This window comes from Ursus americanus, chromosome 4 (assembly GCF_024610735.1).
Source record: "Ursus americanus isolate L20-20 chromosome 4, mUrsAme1.1.p, whole genome shotgun sequence".
Lineage (NCBI taxonomy): Eukaryota > Metazoa > Chordata > Mammalia > Carnivora > Ursidae > Ursus > Ursus americanus.
Genome location: NC_142130.1, coordinates 25,651,875 through 25,671,106, shown reverse-complemented (window position 1 = coordinate 25,671,106; position 19,232 = coordinate 25,651,875). Strand labels below are relative to the sequence as shown.

The 19,232-nt window shown below is 35.7% G+C and overlaps 1 long non-coding RNA gene across 1 annotated transcript in view; it reads right to left on the bottom strand.

Annotated features, from left to right (window-relative positions):
* LOC148110223 (uncharacterized) overlaps positions 1 to 17,273 on the bottom strand; it is a 71,032-nt gene extending 53,759 nt beyond the window's left edge. Inside the window, exons 1-2 of the long non-coding RNA XR_015724095.1 lie at positions 17,087 to 17,273; positions 15,946 to 16,200 (exon numbers count right to left, since the gene is read on the bottom strand). This is a non-coding gene — a long non-coding RNA (uncharacterized LOC148110223). The remainder of the gene's footprint in view (positions 1 to 15,945; positions 16,201 to 17,086) is intronic.
* Between the last annotated feature and the right edge of the window lie 1,959 nt (positions 17,274 to 19,232).

Genomic DNA, 19,232 nt, shown 5'->3' with positions numbered 1-19,232 from the left:
GGTATTAGTGGTGTATCAGCATTAGGTAGAGGACAAAGTTTATTGTTTAAATGAAAATAAAACTGATTGTAATGGGGAAAATAGTTTTCCAATATACTAATGTGCTTTTTTCTTCAGTATTATTAATTTGTTTGTTTGTTTGTTTGTTTAGTGCACTGATCCTTTTACCTACTTTGCTAGGGACATTCATTTGCCTCAGGAAGTTATGGAGCTACCAGAAGAGTAAAACAAAGATTTTTTTTTTCTCATCCTCACCTCTGAAATAAAATCACTTTAACCAGCTTTATTGAGGTATAGCCTGATGACAATAATTTTGCATGCGTTTTTACTGCACCGTTCAATGAGTTTTGACAAATGTATATTCTCCTGTTAACACCATCATCTTCAAGATGCAGAATATTTCCAACATAATGAAAACTTCCCTAGGGCTGAGTCATTCACCCCCACCCCAAGCAGGGCTCAAGCAACTACTAACTTGCTTTACGTGACTAAAAATTTGCCTTTTATAGAATATCATAAGAATGGAATCATAAAGTATATAGAGTTATATTTTACTTCTTTCAATTAGCATGATGCTTTGAGATTCATTCTTGTTATGTGTATTAATATTTTGTTTTATTTATTGTTGCGTAGTACCCCATATATAGGTATACCATAATTTGTTTTTTCATTCATCAGTTGATGGAAATTTAAGTTGTTTCCAGTTTGAGGCAATTATATATAATGCTGCTAAGAATATCTGCATATGTGTTTGTTATTTGTGTGAAGATACACTTTTATTTCTCTTTGATAAATATCCAAGAGTGGAATTCTTGAGTCATGATAAATATATATAAACACGCATATAAAATATATAATTATAATGCAATTACAATTATTAATTATATATAATTATATTATTTGTATATATATTTTACTTTATAAGGTAATATCATAGTGTTTTTCAGTGAAGCTGTACTATTTTATATTCTCACAAGCAATATAAGAAAATTCCAGTTATTCCACATTCTCACTGACACTTCATATTTATCAGTCTTTTTAACTAGAATTTGTCCATTTCATCTAAGTCATTAAACTTATTGCCCTAAATTAGTATTAGTAGTTAGCATTATATGATATTTGCAAGCTGTAACTTTTCTTTCTTTTTATAAGTGGTGCTAGAAATTGCTCAATTTTATTGATATTTTTAAAGGCAAGTATGTCGTCATTGATTTTTTTTTTTATTGTTTGTTTCCTAAGTCACTACTTTACACTGTTTATTGTTTTCTTCTATCTACTTAGTTTTGGCTTCATTATTATTATTTTCCAGTTTCTTTTAGAAACTTACTCATTGCCTTTAGACCTTTCTTTCTTCTTTTATAATTAAAGCATTTTGTGCCAGAAATTTCACTGTAAGAACTGCTTTAGTTAAATCTCACACATTTTACGTTGTATTTTCATTTTCATTCAATTTAAAATATTTTCTAATTTTCCTTGTGATTTCTTTGTAATTAATGGTTTATATAGAAGTACATCATTTAATTTCTAGACAGTTGGGAAAATTTAATATGTCCTTTTGTTGTTATTATTAATTTTATTCTACTCTAGCCAAAGAAAATGATTTTATGCTTTCAGTTCCTTTTATATTTATTGACACTTGGTTTATGACCCAATATATCAAGATGAATGATCCTTGCATACTTGTCGGCATGGGGGTGGGTGGGTAAGTATTCTGCTGTTGTTGGGGAAAGTATTTAAACATTAATTAGGTCAAATCGACATATCATATTTTTGTTCAGTTTTTCTATATCCTTATCTGTTTGTGTTTTTATTACTCATTGGAACAGGAATGCTAATCATCAACTGTAATTGTAGACATGCAAGAATATGAACTTACATACTAATTACTACTAGTAGTTTTGTTTTCTGGCATTAGTTCTATTTTTTTTTTTTTTTTTTGCTTGTATTTTAAGGTCTGTTATCAGGCAAATATACATTTAGGCTGTTCTGTCTTCTAGATGCATTTACCTATTTTTCTTTATGAAATATTCCACTTTGTCCCAGGTAATATTCTTTTTCCTAAAGTCTGTCTGAAATTAATACAGCCCCCTCAAAATTTTTAAGATGTGTATTTATGTGATATATCTCTTTTTCACCCTTTTATTTTTGTAGATTTTTTAAATAAATTTGGAATGTATTTTAGAGACATAGAAAAGTTGTAAAAATAGTACAATATATTCCTATACGTGCTTCACCTAGTTCCACCTAATATTAACATCTCACATAACCATTGTACATTTATAAAAATTAAAAACTAGCATTGGCACATTACTATTAACTAAATTCCAGGATCTTATCCATTATATGGCATTTATTAATCATTACTCTTTTGTTTCTTCTGGTGTCTAAAAATTTCTCACTCTTCTTTGTTTTTCATGATGATGGCAGTTTTGAAAAGTACCTGTTGGGTATTTTATAGACTATCTCTCAATATGTGTTTGTTATCTGGCTTTTTTATGATTATGGTATGTTTTTTTCATGATTATAAGGGTTATTGTTTTTTGAGAGGAATACCACAGGGGTCTAGTGTGTTCTCATCACATTATATCAGGAGGTTAATAATAGCAATGACTTATCACTGGTGTTGTTAACTTTGAACACTTGAATAAGTTAGAGCCTTTCAGGTACTCCCCCATTAAGTTACTATATTTTGACTTTCATACTCTATTATTTGAAGCAAATTCTTAAGTCCAGTCCACAGTCAAGAAGAGGGGAATTAACCTCCAATTTCTATAAGGAGGTCCATCTACATATATTACTTGGAATTCTTCTGTAAAGAAGATTCGTCCCATCTTTCCCAATTATTTATTGGTTTAATCATTTATACATAACAGTTTGCACTCAGCATATTTATTTTATACTTTCAGTTATAATCCAATATTACAGTACTTGATTTTTTTTTTCAGTTATAATCCAATATTACAGTACTTGATTTTTTTTTATTCTAGTTTTGACCATTGGGAGGTCTTTCATACTGGCCCCATGTCACTTTGACATGTTCTCCACACCCCTTTTTTAAGCATTTCTTTACTTCCTGGCACTGCAAGGTGCTATGGGTTTACTTCGTGTTCCCTGAATTAGATCTCGAATTAGCAATCTGCTTAGGAAATTTGGTTCCTTTTTTTACGTAGATCTAAATTTCTTACCTATGTCTTTCCCAATGCCTAAAGAATTTCTCTTATTTTTTTCTCCCCCCAGGGAAGATCTGCTGATAGTGAATCACCTCAGTGATTGTTTGTCTGGGAAAATCTTTATTTCTCCCTCACATTTGAAGCTTTATTTCTCTAGATATAGAATTCCAAGTTGGTGATTTTCTTTTGTTTTGTTTCTCCTTTCAACACAAAAATATCACCCCCCTCTCTTCTAGCTTGTATGGTTTCTGATGACAAGTCTGCTGTAATTCTTATCCTTTTCCCCTCTATAGATGAAGTATTGTTTTCCTCTGTCTACTTTCAAGATTTTCTCTTTTTCTTTGGTTTTCTGAGTTTGACTATAACATGCTTAGAGGTGTATGTAGATGTATGTGCGTATGTTTGCTTGTTTATTACGTATCCTGTTTGTCATCCTCTGACGTTCCTGTGTCTGTGGTTTGACATGTGCGACATTAATTTTGCTCAGTTCTCAGTCATTAGTACCTCACTTTTTTTTTTCTTTTCTATTCTCTCTCTCTCTTTTTTTTTTTTTCTGGTATTCCAGATAGTATCCCATAGCTCTTGGTTGTTCTATGTTTTTCTATCTTTAGTATTCTTTTCTTTCAGATTTCAGTTTGAAAAGTGTATATTTGCCTATCTTGAAGCTCACTGATTCTTGAGCAATGTTGTATTTACTGATGACCCATCAAAGGCATTCTTCATTTCTGGTACAGTGATTTTTTTTTGTAATTTCTAGAAATTCCTTTTGATTCTTCATATTTTCGTCTCTCTGCTTACATTTCTCCAACTGTCCTTGCAAGTTTTCTACTTTTTCCTTAAAGCCCTTAATGTATTAATAATAATTATTTTAAATTCCCTATGTGATGATTTCAGTATCTGTGTCATATTTGAGGATGGCTTTAAGGATGATTTTTCTCTTCAGGCTATGTTTTTTCTTGCCTTTTGGCATGCTCTGAAGGCTGGATATGTTTTATTGGGCAATAGAGACTGAGATAAATAGGTCTTTAGTGTGAGGATTTGTGTTAATCTGGCTAGAAGTTGGGCTCTGTTTAATGTTTGCTATATCTATAACTGCCAGAAGATTCAAATGCCTTTAGTGTCCTTCAGGCTTCCTTATTTTTTTAAAAAGATTTTATTTATTTATTTGACAGACAGAGAGACAGTGAGAGAGGGGGAACACAAGCAGGGGGAGTGGGAAAGGGAGAAGCAGTCTTCCCACTGAGCAGGGAGCCTAATGCAGGACTCGATCCCGGGACACCAGGATCCTGACCTGAGCCGAAAGTCAGACGCTTAACTATGGAGCCACCCAGAAGCCCCAGGCTTCCTTAAATAGTCCTCTGTAGAGAGAGTCTGTGTCTTGCAGACATTTCAGCTGTAATCTACTGTTATTATGCTGGAACCCTATTGGTGTGATGGTAAGGTGTGTGGTAAAAGAATTGTTTTATAATCCTCTGGCTAAAATTTCAGTCTTTCAGTGGACCTATGTCTCAGGACTGTGACCATCACAAATGTTTCCAGTGGCAGAGTTTTTTGTTTTTATCCCCCCAACCCCCATTAAGTATGTTTTATTACTTTTTCTCTTAGCTGAGACAGAAGGCTGGACGGAAAAAGATTGGAAGGGATTCCCTTGCCTGAGTTAGGATATGGCTCTGGAAAAGTCCTTCCTCCTGAATAGTAGGGTTTGTCATGAAGGTTCTAAGTATATTCCACAATGATTACTGGTATGAATTGAATTTTGCTCCCTCCCAAATATATGTTGAATTCATAGCTTTCAATACCTGAAAACATAGATCTTACTTGGAAAAAGAGATCTTTGCAGATTCAGTCAAATTAAGATAGGATCATTAGCATAAGTCTTAATTCTCTGTGATTGGTATCCTCATAAGAAGAAGGAAATTTGGACACAGATAGGCAGAGAAAATACCATGTGATGACAGAGCAGAGATTGGAGTGATGCAGCCACAAGCCAAGAAATACCAAGGACCACTGGCCACTATCAGAAGCTAAAAAGAAGCAAGGAAGGAGTCTTCCCTACATATTTCAGAGGAAGCATGGCGCTGCCGACACCTTAGTTTCAGACTTCTGGCCCTCAGAAGTGTGAAAGAATAAATTCCTGTTGTTTTAAGTCATACCTATCTGTGGTAGTTTGTAATGGCAGCCCTGGAAAACTAACAATTACTCTCCTCCCCGATATACTCATGAAAGAACCTTTCTTGAAACTTCACCATGGTGATCCGGCTGGATTTCTGGATGTAAGGCTCATAAGGGGGCGGGGTCTTCTTAAGACTGTACAGCCCAGCAGTTTCTTAGTCTCATGCTAGTCCACAGTTAATCTAGCAGTTCCTCAAAATTACCATTTAAGTGTTCCTATAGGTTTATGGCTCCAGGGACCTCCCTTTAGGTAAATGGATCTTAACTGCATCCCTCGAACGCACATGTCTCTCCAAATATCAGAGTGGTAGATTGTCCTGTTCCCTCAGTTCTCTGATAGGTCCAAGAAAATTCACTGATGTCCAGTTTGCACATCTTTTTCTTGTGATAGTGATAGAATGAGAACTTCCAAGCTCTTTACATATCAGAATTGAAACAGAAAGTTGAGAAAGTTATTTAGAAACCAAGATCTGAATGCTAGGTGTGCTCATTGCTACTGGTGTGTCATTGGCTCTAGGTCATGTCATTGGGTAGAGCTATGAAATATATATATATTTTGCCCTAAGTATACACATATGCCTGTAATTATTCATTTGTAATATTTTTATTTTTAACTTACATATGTCTTTACATTGAACATATATTTCTTATAGACAGCATATACTTGGTTCTTATTTTTGTATCTGGTTAATTAGACAATCACTGCCTTTTAATTGAAGTGTTACATCATTTGCTTTAATGTAATTATTAATATGATAATTTTAAGTCTACCTTGTTATTTGTGTCTTCCCTTTTGATTAATTGAATTCCTTTTTATCTGTATTATTAGTTTGCTAGGTATACCTCTATTTCTGCTTCTTTGTTTTAATAGTTGTCCTGGAGGTTTCAATGTACGTTTTTAATTTAATAGTTTATCTTTATATTAGACTCTCCTGTTGCCTAAGATCTAATGACTAAGTAGAGTTGCTTCATGTGTTTTGTCTTGTTTTATAGTTGTTTATGAAAGAAGGGTAAATACACTAATTACTTTGTTGGAGCTGGAAAAAGAAGTCTCCAAAATAGAATTTTGAGGCAACATAATAGTGATAAATTCATACTTATTTAAAGAAAACATTTAAGTTTTCAAGATTCATTCAATAATTCTGACAAACATCACGACTAGGCTTAGACAATTTTTTTCTAGAGTACTGAGAAAGTAACTTTTCATCTATTTCATGAGATATAACGTCCTACTTAGAAGAAAGATAGTATAGAAAGGAGAAAGTTTTCAACCAGAAGAATTTTGAGAAGGGAAAGAGCAGAATATGTATGAGTTCAGGTACCAATATTCTTGTTTGTTGTTGTTGCTGTTGTTTGTTGTTGTTGTTTGTTGGGGTGTTTTGTTTTGTTCTGTTTTACTTTACTATCAGAACCTGCAACTTAGTGGTAATTATTAGAGGTTTTAGAAACATTTCATTAGGATGGAGGAGGCTAAGAACATGGGAACTCCTGGGATATGCCTTTAAAGAGCATGGAGGGATAAAGGTCTCTAGAAGAACCTTAGCCTTCAGGTAAGCACCACTTTCAGAATTGCAATATAAGCGTAGGAGCAATAGCAATGGAAACGGTGTATGGTAGTATGAAGGAAAAAGGTCCTAAGCAATGACCTTGCTTCTTTAGTCTCGGTGGGAAAAATCTGCCTATTGGGAATGGGACCCAAAGGTATCGAAAAATTAAACAGAAAGAGTCCTGATCCTCAGACCCTAGCTTGTTTCACAATTGCAAGAAAAAAAGATAAAACAAGTTATACTTCAATTATTACTTGTCCAAGGAGCAGCGGAAGCCACCTGACTTCGCTGACCATATCAGTGGAAAATATAGAAGATTCCACATCAAGTTGCATCACCCTTACAGCCATGAGGTTACTTACACAACTTTTTTCCCCACCATCCATCCATATCACTTTGGGGAGAAGCCAGAGTGGGAGTGGCAGACTAGAAATCTGAGGAACTACGCATATCCCTTAGTCCTTCAAGCAAAGATTGAATTATCTAGAAAGAATGCTTAAATTATTAAGTCTGTCTAAAATTATATAATTGGAATTGAACATGTTTATGATATGTCTCATGCACAGGTATTATAAATCAGGTAAGACATACTATAGCTTTGTATTTTAACTTAGGCACTCTTGACAATTTCATTAATTTGATGCCAAGTTCAGTTACTTCTATGCCAGTGAAGATGTGTATGTGTCGTCTAGCTGTTCTACAGTACGATACACTCGGATAAAGTCTAGGTATTTTGTTCTACTTATAACTCTGATCATGATACCTCCACCAATTAGATATTATTATCTTTATTTTAACACTGAGGAATTTGAAATACAAAGAAAAGAAGTTTTTTTATTCTCAAGGTTATTCAATTAGTAAAGGATAGAGTTGGAAGCCAAATCCAAGCCTGTCTATTCTCAAACATTACATTTCTAAATATTATCTTTTTTTAATGAGAGAGAACCATGCAACTTGACCTTTAGGATAATTAGTCCTGGAAAGATGTTAAACAGGCACTGGCTATATGAAGATATAGGCTATAAGCTCCACAAGGACAGAAACCATGAAGGTTTTGCTCATCACTGAGTCCTAGGTGCAATGTGTGGTATATAACAATTTTCAACAAATATATATTAAAGGAAGTTAGGAAAGAAGGGAAACAATAGAAAAAAGAAGAAAAAGTAGTACTTATATGTAGCAGTATGAGTTGTTTAGTAGGACATGTTGATATAGCTCATTTTGACCAATCCTAGGAGGCAGAGTTCACCAAAATCTAAAATCCTAGTTTGAATTACTAAATAATATGCACAATTTCTTACTTTACTCCAGTCTAGGTCCCCACTTTTGCCCTGAACCTCATCTATCTCTGATATGCTTTAAATATAATAATCAGAAAGGGAGTAAGTCTGCAATAGGGGGGCGGGAGTGATGGAGACAGCTAGCTGCATATCGAACTTACATCGTTTTTTCTTCCCTACCAATAGAACTCCTATATCATACGCATTGATGATATGCCCAACCAAAAGATAAAATTTTCCAATTTCCATAACAGCTGGAGTGGCTATGTGAATAAGTTTTAGTCAATGAGGTATAAATCGAAGTTGTTGAGAGAGATTTCTTGGAAGTTTCCATAAAGGGAGCAGGACAGAAACCTGTGAAAAGCCCCTATTTCCCCATTTCTTTTTCCAGCCTACAATATGGTTGGAAGGTGGAAATGCTCATGGCCCCATTGGCTATGAGATTGCCTTGCTGAATGAAGGTCATGGGTAGAAGTCATGCCAATAGAGTCTGGATTCCTAATGATGGTGGAGACAACATGCTAGCTCTGAACTTAATTCCAAGCTATATTCCGAATTTTTTTTACATAAAAAGAGAGAGAGTGTGAAATAAATTTCTACCCTGTTTAAGACAGTATTACTTTGTGGTGGTTGTTATTTATAGTTCAATCTCATTCTAGCTGATTTAAGATAAAACTCAGAGATGGACTGAGAATCGTGTATAGGCTAGGGGTATCTATTACAAAATATACTTGCCAATTTCTAAAATGTTCAATATTTTTAGGCCAAATATTTCTGCATCGAAGTATATAAATCAAAGTGGCCATAGCCCATGTAGGTATTTAAACATCTCTTTCCTAGTCACATAGCTAAACCATATTCTCAGCCTCCCTTGCAGTTAGTGTGCCCATATGACTGAGGTCTAGTCAATGAAAAGAGACGTGTACCACTTCCAGGCTGGCCTATAAAAATTTGTCAGACAATTCCATGCTCCCTCTTTTCCTTATTTCACTGATAGGAGAGGACTTTGTGGACAGAGACTGGTGGAAGTGCAAAATGGAAGAAGCTTAGGTTCCTGAATGACTACACAGAAGATCGTTAGATTTGAATTTTTACATAAGAAGAAATAACCTTCTATTCTTTTGATCTTTTGAGATTTAGGATTGTTATTACAGTAGTTTGCCTACAATGACTAATTCAGCTGAATTCAAACACCAGTGTCAGAGTCAAACTACCCTTTAACCATAAGCTTATCAAGTGCTGTAATGGGAAGTCTGAGCTCTGAAACCGATTAACAATATAATCTAGGGGAAATAACTTAATCTCTCTTATCTTTGGTTTTATCAGTGGTAAAATGGGGGAAATATCACCTACACTAGAGGGTTATTGAAAAGACGAAATCATATGATTTTTATGCAAACCTTGAGGAAGATTAGCTACTAACGATATAAGTAAGAGGAAACGAGCGTCTGAGAAAAGTCCAGCTTCACAGGTAGTGGTAAAGAGCTGGTGCACAGAAAACTCCCCAGAGGCATTTTGGCCTATGGAAACTATCTTGAGGTGACTTACTCACAGGTTCATTCTGTTTAAATTCGTATTGGGAAAAAAAATAATGTTCTGCCAGAAAGCCTTCATTTCTCTGGCTTTCTCCTGAAAAACAGAGAATAATTCAAAATGATCTTACATGACGCGGCTCCTCAGGAAAGGATGCAGGTTGCAAGCACCAAGGCATCCTTTGGCACAGGCACTCTGATGGTTAGACACTGCAACCTAAAATGGGTACGCACAGGTACTGATTTCCTGGTAACTATGGCAAAGTCACTTCTGTTTGCTAAATACTGGCAATGGCCAGGGAAATTAATAACAGTCACCAAATCTAGGGTACTGTCTCCTGTCTTTGGTGACAAACTGCAATGTGTCAAGGCATGGTGTTCAGAAGGGGGATGGTCGCTGTAATGTTGTAATTTATAATAAGAGATACACATTTGGTCTTCATCCAGTTTCTGGTGCAGAGTTTCTAAAACCCTTGGTATTTTCTAAGTGTTGAGAGCAACAAAGATGTCTTTTGTTATGTTAATGAGGTGAATATGGAACACGCCAGAGGACAGAGGCTTGTTGCCAGGCAGCTGAACAGGTGATTAGAGTGTTAGAACTTCCAGTCTCACGCTCTGACCTTCAGGGATGGGTGAGTGGGTAGCGGAGGGGCTGTGGGGTGGGGTCAAACACCGAAGGCCAGTGATTTCATCATCATACTTAAGTAATGAAACCTCCATAGAAACCCAGAAAGATGGTTCAGAGAGCTTCTGGGTTGGTTAGCACATGGAGATGGGGGTAGAGTGGCAAGCTTGGAGAGAGCATGGAAGCTCCATTCTCCTTCCCACATACCTTGCCCTATGCATCTCTTTCATTTGGCTGTTCCTGGTTTATATCCTGTTATAATAACCAGTAATCTAGTAAGTGAAACATTTCTCTGAGTTCTGTTAGCTGCTCTAGCAAATTAATCAAGCCCAAGGTGAGGGTCATGGAAACCTCTGACTTCTAGCCAGGTGGTCAGAAGTTCAGGTAATAGCCTGGACTTGAGACTGGTATCTGAAGTGCAAGGAGGGAGTGGTGGAGTGGGGAGAAGGTAGCCTGCAACCCTTACCCTGTGGGATCCCTGGTAGATAGGTATCAGAATCGAGTTGAATTCTTGGATACCCTTCCGGTGTCCAAGAATTATTCAGTGTGTTGTGGAAAGACCATCCCCCCAACATATGTTGGAACTGAGTCCAGGAACTAAAAGAATCACCAAGAGAGACATTTTAAGTATGATTTTGCTTGGAACAAAAGATTTTGGGTAATGAAAGTAGATAGAATAGCACATAAGTTCCCACTCTATAAAACAGCATAAGGAAGGTTTATCAGTCAAGGTTCTCCAGAGAGCCAGAACCAAGAGGATATACATATACATATGTATATGTATATATATATGTATATATATATCTTATTTATGCACATTTGTATATGTATTTGTATATACAAAATATAAATTAATATGTATGTGCTGTAAAAACTACAATATATTATAATTTTTGCCTTAAACAGTTAATAGTCCTCTAATAAATTTAAAGATAAATGTTTATATAGTAAAAATATATAAAGACTTTGTGAAATATTTTCCTAGATATTTACCTTTCTGATGTTTTTCATTCCCTCCTGAAGATCTAAGTTTCCATCTAACATAAGAGTCTTTACTCCTGAAGAATTTATTCTTTTATCATTTCTTATACAGCCAAAATAATGATAATGCATTGTAGGTTTTATAGCAATTCTTTTATTCTCCTCAAAGAAGGCATGAAAATATTGAGAAAATCAAGAACAGATGACCAAGATAATAGACTTACGCACAACTATATCAATAATTATGTTAGCTTTAAAGGAATAAACTCTTCAATTAAAAGGCAGAGATTGTCAAATTGAATTTAAAATGTAAGATACCTTGTTTTCTGTTTACAACATTATAAATTTTAACTTTATCCCAAATGTCAATATATGTAAATATATATAAAGATCCTTGGAAAGCCAAGACAGTTTGAAATAAGAAATGTGAGAGATATACCCTATCTTTTTTTCTAGCTTATTGAAAGCTACAAAGAACAATGTGTTAGTGTTGGTTAATTAAGCCAATTCTGAGCAAAAACTACATAAGAAGAAGTCTTATGTTAGAATGGGGATTAGGCACCTTTTCTTTGCTGATGAAAGGGACAAGATTCATGAGGAAAGTCATATGAGCCATCCCTCCCCTTGCCCCCTTTTCTATTGATCATTTAAGTGATATAGTGGCAATCATCTTGCAACCATAAGATGATAAGCATGAGGAGGAAAAGCCAACATACTTAGGATAATGCAGCAGAAAGATGTCTGAGCTTAATTTTCTTGATTACATTAATGATCTGCAAAACCAATGCTAGCAACTGCTTAACTCCACATTTCTTATGTGAAAAAAAAAATAATAAACCTCAATTATGTAATCACTGTTATCAAGAATTCTTTTGATTGCCATCATACCTATTTCTAACCATCCTAATATCTAAAAACAGACGTGCAAATTAAACAACAGTAACTTTCAATTTCCCTGGCACCATATTGACAACATTCACAAGTTGGATCATTCCAAAGAGTAAGGCAGAGAAGGCAAAGGGATTCTCATGCTGAGCAAGTGGTTTGCAAACTGGCACAACCATTTTGGAGAACAATTTAACACCAATTTAATAAAGAAGTTTGGAGTCATGTATATCCAGCAACACACAAATTAATCTTTAATTCACTAGAGAAACACTCTCATATTAATGTGAGGAGATATGCAGAAGGATGTTTATTGTAAATGATTGGAAACTTATAAATCCACCGATCAAAGAAATATTTAAATAAATTGTGCTATAATCTTGCAGTATGATAGTATTCAACAGTTAAAATGAATCAACTAGATTTGTATGTATCAGAATATATAAATCTTGGAAACATAATTTGAGCTACAGAAATGTAACATGCAGAAGGATTCATGCGGAAAGATACCATTCATGCAAATTCTTAAATTACACAATCATTTTATATTGCTTATGAACACACAGATTGCACTGAATTGCTAGTTGTTCCTCCAAATTCTTTCTCCCTTCTTCATAGCAAAAAGAATTTTAGCTGAATATAGCTACCAACCAGACACTACATTTTTCTACTTTTCCTATTTAGGATTCCAAAGAGCTTTTATTTATGTTGGAATATCCATTGATATTTATCAAATTCAAATTTAAAATTGAGGCATTAAAATATAATTTCATTATAAAAAGATAGTATATGTTTATATTAATATATTCCTTTACGAAAAAGAACTTTAAAAATGAATTTGGGGGCGCCTGGGTGGCTCAGTCGTTAAGCATTGGCCTTCGGCTCAGGGCGTGATCCCGGCGTTCTGGGATCCAGCCCCGCATCAGGCTTCTCCTCTGGGAGCCTGCTTCTTCCTCTCCCACTCCCCCTGCTTGTGTTCCCTCTCGCTGGCTGTCTCTCTCTGTCAAATAAATAAATAAATAAAATCTTAAAAAAAAAAAAAGATTTTCAAAAATGTAGGAGTGCCTCTTTTTCACCAAATTCATTTTTATTTTATTTTTTTTTAAAAGATTTTATTTATTTATTTGACAGAGAGAGACAGCCAGCGAGAGGGAACACAAGCAGGGGGAGTGGGAGAGGAAGAAGCAGGCTCCCAGAGGAGAAGCCTGATGCGGGGCTGGATCCCAGAACGCCGGGATCACGCCCTGAGCCGAAGGCCGATGCTTAACGACTGAGCCACCCAGGCGCCCCTGAAAATCTTTTTAATGTATGACTTGATTCAAGAAGAATCTCATCTGCTTCTGCATTGTCTATACTAATACTGTTTTTGTTGCTGTACATGAAGAAAATTTGGCCTCACACAGATATGTAATTGGAAAGAGGAGGAGATTACAGACACCTTGAAAAAATCCCAGTGACCCCAGGAGCCCTCAGATTGCACTTTCAAAACTGCGGCCTTAGAGACGACGGAACAACTAAATCTCATGGTTCAAAGCAGACTGCCTACCTATCCCTTCCACCACCCTATAAACTGCTTTGAGAGAGAGATATGCTCCAACCTCCTCTGAACCACTGTGTTTGGGGACTCCTGATTAGAGTGGCTTAGTCAATGCCTTATGTAATAAACAGATACATAAGCAAAGTAGAAATGTGATCTGGGAATATACACCCACCACAAACCGTAATTAAGAAAGGGTATACAAGGATCTTAAGTGTATACACGTAATATTTTCTTCATTCTAAAAATATATTTGAGAAAAATATGGCAAAGAATCGAACTTTGTTAAATATGCATAGTGGGCACTTGGTAATTATTATGTTATTTTCTGTATATTCAAACATTTTTATGAAAGGAATTGAATGTTTTTTGGGGATCCCAGCACAAGACACCTGACTGTATTTACTGCACTTGCCATTATGCTCTCAAAGGAGGGAGGTGAAGGTGAAGGGAGGTGACGGTCTTCATAAGGTCTCAAAGAAGGGAGGTGAATTTTTCTTTATAAACATAAGTTCATTGAGCCTTATTAAATAATTCTAATTACACATAGATTTTGAGAGAAATAAAGACAATGAAAATGAAATATGTATGCATAAATGAATGCACTGGAAGTCTTTTACACACTATTATATTTACTTGAATTTTCTTGAAGTAAAGCATATTTTCCCAGGGTCGACGTATTAGCATACACTGTCATGTATTACTGATATATTTATGTATCAGTTTTAATCTTAAGAGTTCAAGGTAATTTACAATTAGTAGTAATCATTTATGTCTTACAGACGTTTAAAATTTGGAAATTGTGTTAAAATCCATGGTTTTCTATAACATTAACAATAATCTTGTTAATTAGATAGGGCAAGGGTTATTAACATGATATAGTGGGGAAGCGGCGCCCTGGGGGGTAAAGTGATAAATGCCCAAGGCCACAGAGCAAGGTATTTTCTCCATGTAGAGATCAACCACATTTTTTGTATTGACCTTAATTCTCAAACGTCTTCATGTGTAATTTCCCAACATATTTTCCCTCACTTTCCATTAGCCAGAACAGGGTTGCTTGCCACTCCAAACCAATTACTGGCAAAGGGAGAGACCCTAGCAAAAATGTTAGCTCTAAACTAATCAAGGTCCATTTTCTGGGATTATTAAAGGTTGAGAGCCACCTTTCCCGAGCACACTGTTACCTCAAACCAAAACGAAACAAATTCTCTAAACAATAAAGAAATAGAAATGGCCTTTAGGGGAACACCTCGCAGTGTCTTCCAAAACAATCCAATGTATTTTTACATTATTTAAACTCATCTTTTGTGCTAAGTGACCCGTAAAGTATAAAAAAGATCCATAATGGAAGTGCTGCCCTATTTATATGTTAATGAGGAGAGGATATCCACCCTTCCCTGAAACTCCTTGAATTTTGTTCAACATTCTTTAGCTCCTTTGAACACAGACCAGTTTGTGTTATATACGTACTAGAGTGGCTAGACTTCTGCATAAAAATGGGAGACTCACATTCACTTAGCTCAGTTAAATTTCATCCACTGATTGTGAATTCTTTGAGAGCAGGGCTGTAAGCTCTTTTCTTTATCATTTTATTCCTGGAGTCTCAGCCAATGCTTTGCACATAATATGTGTTCAACATACCTTCTAAACTGTTAAATCTTGTTATTTCCTACCATTTCTCATCACCTCCTTTTTGTCTCCCCTGAAACTCTCCCTTCTACCTAGAAAGTTTTATTCCTCCATAGAGTGTCACAGTAATAACCAATACTGATCTAGTACTGATTTTGTACCAAACACCCTCCTAAGGATTTTATTTATACTGTATGCATATCCCCCCAATTACATTAATCAGAGTAATCACCCAGAAAAGCCCCAGTCAGTCACTGTGTTCTGTGCATCCTTAAAGTTGAAACGTGCAGTCACAGAGAGGGGAAAAATAAAACAAATACCCTGCCAAAAAATCCTACATATATGTTACTGTCATAGTAAACAGAAGAGAGCCAAATGACATTGAGAAAGCTACCCTTCTCGCCTTAATCCATAAGCCCCGCAACGCCGCCCTTCACCCAGTGACTTGTGTCCAGAGAACTCAGTGGGTCAGGCAGTTAGCTCACACTAGACACAGGACACCCATGGCTGTGGGAAGTCCCCTGAAGTCACTGGAACATACACAAGAGTGTGTGTCTATGGATATAAATATAAAATGCTTCACTCACCTCGGCCCCCAAATCTGACCTCATTTGTCAGTGCTACCTTGGCTGGGTCTGGAGGGCAAGGAAAGAACATCTTGACCAGCTGATGCTCCAAGAGATGCGGGAGAGGCACGTGTGCTGGAGATGTGGAGAAAACTGGCCTGCTGAGCCAGCCTGCATCTTCACCTTTGCTGCCCTCTGAGTCTGGCCGGCAGGTGCCTCTTGCCCCAGGAAGCTCCCAACACTTCCTGTTGTTTTTTCCACTAGTGTAGTTTGCTCCTTGTAAAAAGAACAGGATCTCAATTGTTAAAATGCAAATTGGAGAAGAGAAAGAAATTCATCTTCTTTCCCACCTAGCATGGTCATTTTAGCACTTCAAAAAAAAAAAAAAAAAAAATCCCTTACAGTCTTTTCCCTATGTTTTTAAAAATTGAACTGTATTTTGCCTCTAGCTTTTGTTCTGGAAATAAAATAGCAATATGGAAAAATGTCTGTGTGCTATCTATAGGAATCATATAATATGTTTGAGTCAGGGCAATTTTGAGAGTAAAAGGGAGCTAAAATTAATTATATAAATTTTTGAAATTTCTATGTGTTGACTGATAAATTAGTTCCAAGACATTGAGGTACCTTAAATAGTACCATTCAAAACCTATTTTCAAAAATAAATTCACCCTAAAAAATTTAAGTAACATGTACTATGTACATTGAAGTATTTAAAGTTACATTGAAATATTTTTTTAAAACTTCTTTATATTAATTACCTGAACTCAACAACCTAACTGAATAATTATTGTTTAAGTTCATAAGCTACTAATGTTTTTAGTTGTACCTGTTTGAATACCATGAAATTGGTGTTTCTTAAAGAACATATTTTTTTCAATATGATATTATTTTAATTTTTTCAGATGATTGACTAAAATATTTCTTCAAAGATGCATTTAACTATTAATACATTTGAAATTGTTGACATTTTTAGTTGAATCTTCTCTATAAACAATTTTTTTTTAGACAAACCACTCTTCATAGCACTTGAAATATTCCTTGAGCTCAGTGCAAAACTTGAAAAATGAGGGACATATTCTATTCCATTTCATATAAAAATGTGTTAATATTTCAGCCATGTATCTTCAAAAATATTATCTTTTCTCTCTATTTAGAATACCTTTTGTCAAGGGGCGCCTGGGTGGCGCAGTCCTTAAGCGTCTGCCTTCGGCTCAGGGTGCGATCCCGGTGTTCTGGCATCGAGCCCCACATCAGGCTCCTCCGCTATGAGCTTGCTTCTTCCTCTCCCACTCCCCCTGCTTGTGTTCCCTCTCTCGCTGGCTTTCTCTATCTCTGTCACATAAATAAATAAAATCTTTAAAAAAAAAAAAAGAATACCTTTTGTCAACAAATATTTTTACAAACCAAAACTCACTAAATCAGTCATCTCTTTTTTTTTATTTAGTTGAAAGTTTCACCAAACTTAGATACAATAAAATAAAGGTTCTTCTCAATTTCATTTTATTCTAAAACAATATAAATGTATTCAATGTAAATAAGAGCTTCATGAAAAACAAGAAATCTCTTTCACAAGTTTACAGTTTAGAATCTGTTTTAGAACACAAAATTAAATAATTACAGAGTTAAATTTTTTTACACAGTTTTCACTTTCTTGGTTTGTTTCCTTCCTGTTTTGCTTTTATAGGGATACGTTTCAACATCTTCCCCTTCGTAAACTTTATTTTCAGTAATGACATTACTCCAAAAGTTTCAAAGCTGAAGTTTTTTAATGCTTCATTCACTGTGTACTTAGGAGTATTCAAACCGATTTTGAATGAAATGCAAACAAAATATATAGGCCTCATTTACAAAAAGTTCAATGTCATTGCAGGCCACTTAAGTTTACTTGCAAAATAGTTCTTAAAAATGCAAACATTCCAAAAATCAATGGGTAACAAGCGGTGCAAAGGAAAAAACACTCGGATTTTCATGCTACAGTGTTTTTTTAGATTCAATGTCAGCTTTCTCACAAAATTCTCTGTCTGAAGGGGGCACTTCAATTTAAACATTTCTTCATTATAAGACACGTAGGCTCTGTGGACGTTTTGGCACCACGTAAATAGTAGTGTAAAGGACACGCCCGTGTTACCCCCGGCACATCCGCCTTCCTGGGCCATCTCAACCTCACTGCGTGCGCTATGGTAAAGGGGGCACCAAGCTGATGGCTGGAGGTCTTGAGTGCTTTAGTCTCCTGCATGCCATGCGTATGAAAGCAGGCCAGGATTCCAGCTGTCTTTGGGTCTCCCCAAGATTAGTTGGGCCTTTCTAAAGTAATCCCCCACATCCCTCTGCACACGGCAATACAGTTGGCTCCAGGATGGGGAAGAGAAGACCGGTATCTGCTCTTGGTCTCTCCTCTTCCTCTCGCAGCCATAGGGGCTGACAGGGATGGGTTTCCCCTCTTCCTCTTCCTAGAGGACCAGTATCTTCCTTAAACAAAAATCTGCCTTTGAGTCTTCCAAGCCTTAATGCTAGCGTAGGGGATGAGGAATTCAGAAAACTTTCTCTCTCTTGGCAAGTCTGGCTTTACATCTCATTCTTTTCCTGTGGACATAACATTCCTATTTTGGTTGCCAGAAACCGAATATTAACTTCTACTCTTCGATGCTGTTTTACCCATCTTAATTACTCTTTCTGCTTCCCCACTCGGCATCCCCCTAAATAGGAAATGAATGTTTGGGCTGACTTGGATGGATGTCAGGCAAATGAAAATGCAAAAGAGACAAGTTTCTCCATCTATCTCCCAAATTATCACCCCCTCTTGAAATATGTTACTGGAGAAATAATTAGTAGGTCAAAAGTATGTATGTATGAACAATGTCATCAGATAATATTGACAAGTTCAATTACAAAACAATTTCCTATACATGAGAGCACTCGTTTCATTGTATCCTTGTAAGCAATACCATTTTGAAAATTTTTGCTAACTTAAAATCAAAGAATAATTTTTAGATTTCCTTAGTTTTATTCTAATCTCTAATTCTGCAGGCAAGTAAACTTGAACTCATAAGAGATGCAATTTAATACCTTGATCTAGGGATATAAAATGACAAGGTGCTGAGCAAAAACGGGACGAAGAGATTTTTGCTACTGAGATCAACAGCTTTTGGATTTCACTTTCACTCGAAAGCAGGCTTGATTACCTGGGATGCTAGTCTGACTACTTAGCAATGCAGTAGTCTCTTAGATCTGCTTGGGTCCTTCAGGTCTCCAAAGTTGTTGTCATTTTGCATATAGGATTTTACTTTTCTGTGAATGCTATGAGG